This window comes from Gossypium hirsutum, chromosome A06 (genome assembly GCF_007990345.1).
Source record: "Gossypium hirsutum isolate 1008001.06 chromosome A06, Gossypium_hirsutum_v2.1, whole genome shotgun sequence".
Classification (NCBI taxonomy): Eukaryota; Viridiplantae; Streptophyta; class Magnoliopsida; order Malvales; family Malvaceae; genus Gossypium; species Gossypium hirsutum.
Window position 1 is genome coordinate 42,352,891 of NC_053429.1, and position 10,171 is coordinate 42,363,061.

Below are 10,171 nucleotides of genomic sequence, written 5' to 3' on the forward strand. Positions count from 1 at the left end.
TACCGAATGTCCAAGTATGCATATGCATGTGTGATTAGATTATTGATAGTATGGTAATTACATAAGGTTATTAGCCGAATAGCTAAGAACATAAGGTAGCAAGATGAAAATTTTACCATGTCGTTTCATATGTCATAAAATCATTAAAATGTGGATACCAATATATGTAGCAAAGCGGTTAAATGAGTTAATTTATTTGTTTAAGCTCAAGATTCTAAAGGAGAGGCGTCCAACAAGGGAAAATCGAAGGTCATCGAGTAGCCGACTTGGAACTATTTTACCTAACACAAGGTAAGTCATTAAGCATATCTTTGGTATTGATTTAAATGATCGTAATACCTATGCAACTGTGTTTAATGAGATGAAATGTATACAAATGTATATGTATGTAGAGATGAAATTGTCGAATGTAAAAAGGAAGTGAAGCATATATAGTGGCTGGTTTTCGGCACTAAGTGTGCGGGCAATAAGTGTTCACGGTTGTGAGATTGGCACTAGGTGTGCGAACTTGAAATGCATGGCACTAAGTGTGCGAGTTTAAAGTACATGGCACTAAGTGTGCGCGGTTGATTATTAAGCACTATGTGTGCGAACCCACTATATATTTTCTATAAATTATTTACATTAAGGGTGCGACTTTACCGAGTCGATTTTGGACAGCGGAAAAGGTAAGTACCTTGAGTTCATGGCTAATAGGCGCTATGTTTATATTTGGAGTTGAGCTTGGTAAGTTTTGTACCTATGTGATGATTATAGTTGAAGTCACGTACATAAGGTTCATCGTGGAATAGGTGAAAGGTCGTTTAATTGTATGATTGTAACGAAAATAAAATGATGTATGAAATATCAATGTAGGACTTGGTATGAGATTGAACCGTAAGGTTTAAGGAACTATGGTATAGTTCGGTATGGATGGAGTACTTAGCCTCATTTCATTGTTTCCTGTTGTGATAATTTTATTAATGGATGGTTGTGGAATGCTTATGGCTTACTGAGTTATATACTCATTCGGTGTTTGCTTGTCACCTATTTTAGGTTTCTTAGACTCGTCTTTTTGCCGTGCTCGGGACCGTCATCGAAGTCATCACACCGGCTAGCAACTTTTGGTACTTTCTTCTTAGTTGGTCTAGGAGAACATTTCGGCATGTATAGGCTATTATGTTTTGTTTGAAATTTGGTATGTAAAGTTTTAGCCATGCGAAAATGGCATAAATGTTCGTTTGGATTTGGTTCTATGATGCTTGGTCACAAGTCTTGGTAATTCGGTTGTGGTTGAGTATTGGTTGAGGTCTACTCGATTATTACGCCATATGTCATGGCTAATTTATTTTCGGTGTTAAATTCATGATTTGGTAATAGTGTAGTGGGGAGATGCTCGGTGATGATTATTCTTTGGCATGGCTAGTCATGGTCATAAATTGTGACATGTATGATGAATTATTAGTTAGATCAAGGAAAAATCACGAAATAGGCATACTCTGCTTTAGTAACAGATGCTGACAGCAGCAGTGTTGTGAGATTGAAAAATCACTGAAAAATAGTAGAAATGGAATTAAATAATGAATAAATTAGGTAATCGAAGCTTGATGAGTCTATTTTCGTATGGAAGAAACGAAACGACCATATGAACTTTATGTTAGGAGATAATTAAATTCTTGTGAAACAGTGCCAGAGCGATTTCTGGATCCCCTGTTATGACTTAGAAATTCACCGTAAATTTTATCGAGATAATTAGAGGTCATGCCTTATATGTACAGATTCGTTACCGAGTCTAGTTTCATTAGAGACAAACGACATAGGCATTGAAGCCCTTTACAGGGAGATATTTAAATCGTAAGGTACAGAGGTCAGTGTAGTCGAACCTTGAAACAGGGGAAACTTTAACAAATAAACTGTACTAATTGGCCCAACCAAAAATTCTACAAAAATTCCACCATATAGATATATGAGTCTAGTTTGGGGAAAATTTACAAAATTGGATTCCGAGTTTCATAACTCAAAATATGATTTTTAAAGCGACCACGATACAATAGCCAGCTTGCCTGGAACAAAAAAAAAATATAGGGGGAAATAAATGAAGTAAGCTGGTAACACCTCGTGTTCGATTTCCGGTAACGGCCATGAGTTCGGGGTGTTACAATTTATGCCTGTTGAACCTATTAAAATATCGATGGATATATGGGTGATACACACTAAATGTATTAATCGGTAATCCGTCAATTCATCATCGTATTTGCTCTTTCAAGCTATGATCGGTAAGCTCCTTCTGAGCTGATTAATAGTAAGCACTATCGAGCTGGAAACAGTAAGCTCTAACGAGCTGAGAACAGTAAGCTCTTATGAGCTGATATATGTAACGCCCCGTACCCGAGACCGTTGCCGGAGTCGAACACGAGGTGTTAACGGACTTAATTCGTTTACTTACACAGTTCATTTTTTTTAATTTCCAGACAAGCTGGCTAACTGCATCACGGTCACTTTAAAAATCATATCTCGAGTTATGAAACTCAAAAACTGATTCCGTAAATTTTTCCTGAAACTAGACTCATACACCTATCTTCAAATTTTTTTCTAGAATTTTTGGTTGGGCCAATTAGTACAGTTTATTAGTTAAAGTCCCCCTGTTTCAGGGTTCGACTACTCTGACCTTCATGCATTACGACTTAGATATCTCTCCGTACAGGGCTTCAATACTTATGCCGTTTGTTTCTAAAGAAACTATACTCGAAAAGGAATCTGTACATATAGGGTATGACTTCTAATTATCTCTGGTTAATTTATAGTGAATTTCAAAAGTCAGAATAGGGGATCCAGAAATCGCTCTGGCCCTGTTTCACGAAAATTTAAACATCTCATAAAATACGGCTCATATGATCGTTTCGTTACTTTCATATAAAATATATTCATCAAGGTTCAATTTCATAATTTATTCACTATTTAATTCCATTCCTACTATTTTTAGTGATTTTTCAAATCCACATCACTGCTTCTGTCAGCATCTATTTTTAAGGTAAACTTTACCTATTTCATGGTTTTCCATGGATCCACTAGAATTTGTCATACATAGCACCAAAATGATCGTGATTAACCATCCCAATGGCTAATCGTTACCAAACATTTCCATACCACTCAATGAACAACATACAAAATGATTATAATGCTATGCTCAAAATATATATAAGCCATTTTCGCATGGCCATCCAAATATACACATTACCAAAGTACTTGACTAACAACAAAGGGCAATCCTATACATGCCATTATCAGAGTTCAACTAAAAGAGTACCAAAAGGGCTTTGATAGTGTGGGCGACTTCGACTTTAACACTCCCGAGTCCGATAGCTGACGAACCAAAATCTATAAAACAGAGAATCAAAGAAACGGAATAAGCATTTAATGCTTAGTAAGTTTTGAGTAATGAAATTAGTTTCGACTAAAGTATAACATTCATATGGCTAAATGAATAACTTCATATATGCACATTCTCATAATCATACTTACTTCACGCTTCAACCAATATTTTCATGCACAGGGTATCAAACCTAACTAAAGGCCAGAAGTTCATTAATCAATTGAACGAATACTATTTAAAACGAATCGATTTTTCCGATGCATATACGAAACATACCTTATCGTTTGGATTTTATGAGCGTATTAATTGAAATTATTACAGCAAGATCTCTCACTTCCAAACCCAAGTATCTTCGGGATTTAGCCGGATATAACAACTCGCACAAATGCCTTTGGGTCTTAGCCCGGATATAGTCACTAGCATAAATGCCTTCGGGACTTAGCCCGGATATAGTCGCTAGCACAAATGCCTTCGGGTCTTAGCTCGGATATAGCAACTCACACAAATGCCTTCGGATCTTAGTCCGGATATAGTCACTAGCACAAAAGCCTTCGGGACTCAGCCCAGATATCATTCGAATAACCATGCACATATATCAATAAATCATGACACATCCATATTTCATTTTCATTACTAAAGCTCAAACACAAGACACTTATCACACTTACCAATTTCGGCTCAATAGCCACATACAAAGAGCATGATTTTGATTGGCTTTATAACATGATCTCTATACACATTCGGCTACCCGTCATAGGCATAAACTAATCACCTCAATATATAATTCAAGTAGAATCATTATATCACCGTTTATTTGTTATGCTTGTATGTCATGACTTAATCAAATCATAAACTAAGTTTCATTACTCGACGACTTACCTCGGATGTTGTCGAATGATTTCAACGGCTATTCGATCACTTTTTCCTTTCCCTTATCCAACTTTGATCCTCCAAGCTCTTGAGCTTAAGTTCAACAAATTTTAACTAGTCATTAATCGACTATTCAAGCATTACTTTCAGAATATAATACATATGGATTCGACTTTCACACATATAGTTTATAGTAAGCTTTATAAAAATCAATAATTAATTCATTAGAAAATTTTCATTAATGTTTACAATATAATTACAATTTCCTTATAAGCTGACTTCCTGAACGACAGTCACTAAAGTTTTTATAACTGGAGCTACGAAACTCCAAATCAATTGCCGTAAATGTTTCTTGACAGAAGACTCATTTATCTATTATCCATAAAATTTTCAAAATTTTTAGTTTAGCCCAACAATACCAGATTTTTCTTAAAGCTCACCTTGTTTCAATGTTTGACTAAACTGACTACTCTTCACTACGAATCAAATTTCTCATTATACAGAATTCAAAATATGTTCTCGTTTATTTCATTTGAAACTAGACTCATTAAGGAGTCTAAGCATATAAATTTCAACTTAGGGCCATTTTTTTACAATTTATACTGATTTTATAAAGACAGAACAGGGAATCTAGTAGTCATTTTGACTCAGCCCCACAATACTTCAAATATCTCAAGATCGGTAACTCTTTTGTTTTTATGGTTTCTTTTCTAAGAAACTAGACTCTTCAAGCTTTAATGACATAATTCATTTAGCCTCTAACTCAACTCCTACAATTTATGGCGATTTTCCAAAATCACCTTAATAGCTAGCTTAGCAAACCTTAATTTAACATATAATTGTTCATAACACAATTAAAGCATCCTCTCCATTCCTTCAATTCAAAGCACATACATTGCCCAATAATATCCAAAATCATATCCTCTCCATCTAACTACCAATTTTTTTCATCCAAATATCATGAACAACAACCATATTTCTCTTCTACTTCCTACCATGACCGAATGCTCAAGACACCCTACCATTTCAAGTTTGGTCATGGGTTAAGCAAAGAGCTTAATGACTAACTCAAAAAAAATGCTAGAAATCCAAGAATCATCCTTGAACTTACCTTGATTTAGCTAACCACCATAGCTGAATTTTTTCCAAGCTTTTTCTCTTCTAGTCACGGCAATGAGGAGCAAAGATGACAACTTTGGTTTCTCCTCCCATTACCACATGTTTTATTATTCTCAATTCCTTATTTTATTTTGTAAACTAATAATGCTAATAGAAAATACATATTATCATTCATGACCCATACCATGGCCGGCCACTAGCTATTATAAATGGAAATTTGACATGCAAACCCCTCATCTATATAACATGCATTAATAGGTCCTTATAGATTAACCTATCACCTTTTAAAAGTGCCACACATAAGTCCTATTAATTAAATTCACATGCAATCGACTAAATCGAAGCTTAAAACTTTCACACATTCATATTCACATATGTTAGACAATAAATATCATATTCAAATACTTCGGTGACTCGGTTTAGCGGTCCCGAAACCACTTTCCGACTAGGGTCAATTTAGGGCTGTCACAATATATCAATAAGCTCATACGAGCTACGGTGAGTCCGTAATACATGCAGGATCTCGACCTAAACTGTAACCTTAATGACATGTCACTCGTATCCTACGAATTCCTACGGTTCAAACGGAGCTCGGTAACCATCAAACCATATCAATAAGGCATTTGAATTTCAAGTAGATCATTTACTCAATTACATACATTAATTTCAAATAATTACAAGTATTTAAAAGTTCGATTCTAATTATACGAACTTACCTCGAGTTGCTCGAATGGAAATTATCGACTATTCGTCCACTTTTCCTTTTCCCCGATCTAATCCCGATCTCGGCTTAGCTTGATCTATATATTATCAAATTGATCACATTCAATATTTGATCTATTCAATTTAGCCTATAATTCATATTTTGACAAATTTACACATTTGCCCTTAATGTTTCACACTATTACAAGTTAGTCATTATTACATAAAATTGTAAATTCATGCAATTTAGTACAACCCATGCTTAGCTGAATTTTAATGGAGCCCCTAGGAGCCCATATCTTTATTTATTCACACTTTTACCCACATAATTTTACATTTTCTCAAATTAATCCCTTTTTGAATTTTTGTCAAAAATCACTTTACAAAAACTATTAATCTATCAATAAACTTTCATAATCTATCACCAACATCAAATTACTCAAGCATTCAATAATGGCAACATGATAAATCTTTAACAATTTCAAAAATTAAGGTATGTGCTAGCTAGAATACGAAACAACGATCTCAAAAACATAAAAATCATTAAAAAGGGATCAAAATACATACCTAATTGCTTAAATTTTGCATAGCCGAATGAAGAACCCTATTTTTCTTCTTATTCTTCTTTAATTTCAGTTATAAGATGATAATGGGGACCTTTAATTAACTTTGTTTTATTTATTTCATGTTTAATAATCAAATTACATAATTAACCTTTAATAATAAAGCATTTAATACACCTAAAATGTATCCATATAAGTCCACTAATGTTTTAAATGGTTTAATTATCTCTTAAGGCCACCATATTTAAAAACCAAAGTCAATTGACATCTTTTACAAATAAAACACTAATTTTGCATTTTATGTGATTAAGTCCTTTTTACCGACTTAAGCATTCAAATGATAAAATTATTTCACGAAATTTTCACGCATGCATATGGAAACACAGAAATTTACACATTTTTACATACCCTTTTTAACTTAAAATCATACAGTTTCGATAAAATTCTTGTGGAAAAATAATAAAAGTGCACTTAAAATATGAACATTTTGAATTTTAGTTAATTTTATAATTAATTTTGATGAATTTTGGTTATTTTCGACAGATTTGCACAAACGACGAAAAATGACTCGGCAGATACTGCTAGAAGCACAAAATCGAGAAGTAATTTGAAGTATCGAGGCGAACTAAATTTCAGGCTGAGACGGTCTAAAATTATATTTATTAATTCATAATATAATTAATTTTAATTTATATCCAATTTAATTTGGGTTAATAAATTATGATTAATTAATTATGAAAAAATGGTCCAGTTGAACCGAACCAAGTGAACCGAATAGCCCAAGAAATGGACAGCCCAAAATTGTCCCAAGAGTTGACCCAAATCAGCTTATTAGCTAATTATTTAAGCTTGCAAAGAGGTCCTTGAAGACTTGTTCAAGTTGCATTCAAACCCCTCTACAATTGGTGGCTTTGTAGATTTGCCCCAAGCCAATTTTAGCAAGGTTGAAACCATCAACCTTGCCACATGTGTAGCCTGCCAAGGGATAGCTCTTTGGCTGCTATTTTTAGCTAATTTTAGCAGCCACCTTCAGCTATAAAAACCCCCTTGGCTGATCATTTGACACACTTCAAATCATTCACATCTTTTCTCTCTTATTTGCCAATCTAAATTCTCTTGCTCTCTTGCTGATTTCCTCCCTTGGAAAAGGGGTGTTCATCAGCCATTTTGGAGCAACATTGAATTTTTTGTAGCAGCTTTGATCAATGAGGACAATAGATAACGAAGAATGAAGCAAGCTAGTCAAGCCACAGAAAAACACCGGATTTGATTCTTGTTCCCTATCTCTTTAATTTTTGTTGTTATGATGAACATATCTATGAATATTTATGTTGTTGGAATGGTTAAGTTCATCAATTTATCTTGAATTTAATTCGTGTTAGGTTGATTGCATTTTGTCTTCTTAAATTGATAAAATTGTGTTTATGTTGTTATAGGCCTCGGTAAGATGCTTGATTAAGTAAAATCATGACTAAGTTAATCGTGCATTACAATTGTTAGGTAACTAATGAATTAATTATTTAAACTATTGAAATTGTAATTAATAGGCACAGTACTTAATCAGTGCATATTTAATCATCTAAGGTAGTTGAGATTTAAATTAGAAACGGTATCTGACGATTCATTTGCCTTGCATAACTTGCAAGATTATTGTGATTAAACTGTTTCAAGGTAAGGATACTTTGTGACCTCACATAGTCTTTTATGTGCTTATTAAATCGAGTTAATTGTTTGAATTGACATAGGGATATGTTTAAGATTATTTCAATTTAATAAGTATGTATGTGCTATAACATATTTTCCTATTAAGATTTGTTTAATCGATTGAATTGACATAGAGATATGTCCAAGAGATGAATGGACTTTGATAGGTGAGTATGTTCAAAAGTTAGCAAATTACCGAGTTGTCGTGAATTTTTTGTAACAATATAAACATGAGTTTAAAATTCTAAGATAAGAAATGTAATTAATCTAACACAATTATATCATCTTGATTAAAATCGTATTTTGAAATCGTGCATTTGAGATTTATTTATTTAGTTTACTTAGTTTAAAATCTTAGTTTTTAATCACCCTATTCAAACAAAATATTTTTTTCTTCACCAAAAAGTTTTAAATAGAATTCATAAATAATTCTTTTCACAGTCCTTGTGGGTACGATAACTCATTGTGATTGTGTACACTTGCACATTTCCGTCGTTCCAAGTTTTTGGCGTCGTTGTCGGGGACTGTTTTAAAAAGTCATTATTTGTGAATTTGTTAGTTTTGCATTTTGGTTTATTTTTCTGTTCAAATTTTAACTTAATTAATTTTTCTGTGATTATTTCAGGTGTTTACGAGTATGAACCGAATCATTGATTTACTCCCTATAGACCCTGAAAGTGAACAAACTTTCCGACAGCGAAGAAGACAAGCAAGTCAGAGAATGACCGAAGAAATGAACTTCAAAAATTTGAATCAAGGAAACAAAGCAAACCCTACGAAAATCCTATCCTTATTACTGATGATAAGGATAGAACTTTATTACAGTATGTCGTGCCAATATTTCATGATCTTAATCCGGTATTAGGAGACCCCAATCCAAGCACAACAGTTTGAGTTGAAGCTAGTCATGTTCCAGATGCTTCAGATAGTGGGCCAATTCAGTGGAATGCCTACCGAAGATCCTCACCAACACTTAAGACTATTTATGAAGGTGAGCAATTCTTTCAAGTTAGTCGAAGTTCCTAAAGATGCATTACAATTGAAACTGTTCCCATATTCACTAAGGGAAAGAGCTTGAGCCTGGTTGAACTCAGTACCATCAAATTCAATTTCCACATGGCAAGAGTTAGCAGAAAGATTCCTTATGAAGTATTTCTAGCCTAGCAAGAATACTAAGTTGAGGAATGAGATCATTGCCTTCCAACAAATGGATGATGAGTCCTTGTATGAGGCATGAAAAAGGTACAAAGAATTATTACGGAAGTGCCCACATCACGGAATCCCCCATTGCATCCAACTTGAGACATTTTATAATGGTCTCAATGCTCACACAAGGATGGTAGTGGACGCTTCTGCTAATGGTGCTCTCCTTTCTAAGTCTTATAATGAGGCTTATGAAATCATTGAGAGGATTGCCAACAACAATTACCAATGGCCAACAAATCGAGCAACGTCAGGAAGACGAGTTTCTGGAATACATGAAGTAGACGCTCTTACTTCACTCGCGTCTCAAGTATCATCAATATCCTCAATGTTAAAAAATCTTACTACTAATGGGCCTAATAGTTTTGCAGCACAGCCACCAAATCAATTTGAAAGTATAGCCTATGTCTATTGTGGGGAAGGGCATTTTTTTTATGAATGTCTACCAGACCCAGAATTCATATATTACATGGGTAACCAGAACCAAAATCGAGGAAGGCAAGGACTATAATCCAATTTCTATAACCCATCATGGCGAAACCGCCTAAATTTCTTGGAGTAACCAAGGGGCTGGAACCAGTAAGACTTACACCCAACCTAGAGCGAGCCAGCGACCTAGTTTTCCCCAACAAGTTTAGAAACCAACCCAAGCTGAACC

The 10,171-nt window shown here is 34.2% G+C and overlaps 1 non-coding gene across 1 annotated transcript; it reads right to left on the minus strand.

Annotated features, from left to right (window-relative positions):
- Window positions 1-9,484: 9,484 nt before the first annotated feature.
- Window positions 9,485-9,591, minus strand: LOC121231001 (small nucleolar RNA R71). The gene has a single exon (XR_005929071.1). It is a non-coding gene; the product is annotated as a small nucleolar RNA R71 (small nucleolar RNA).
- Window positions 9,592-10,171: the final 580 nt, after the last annotated feature.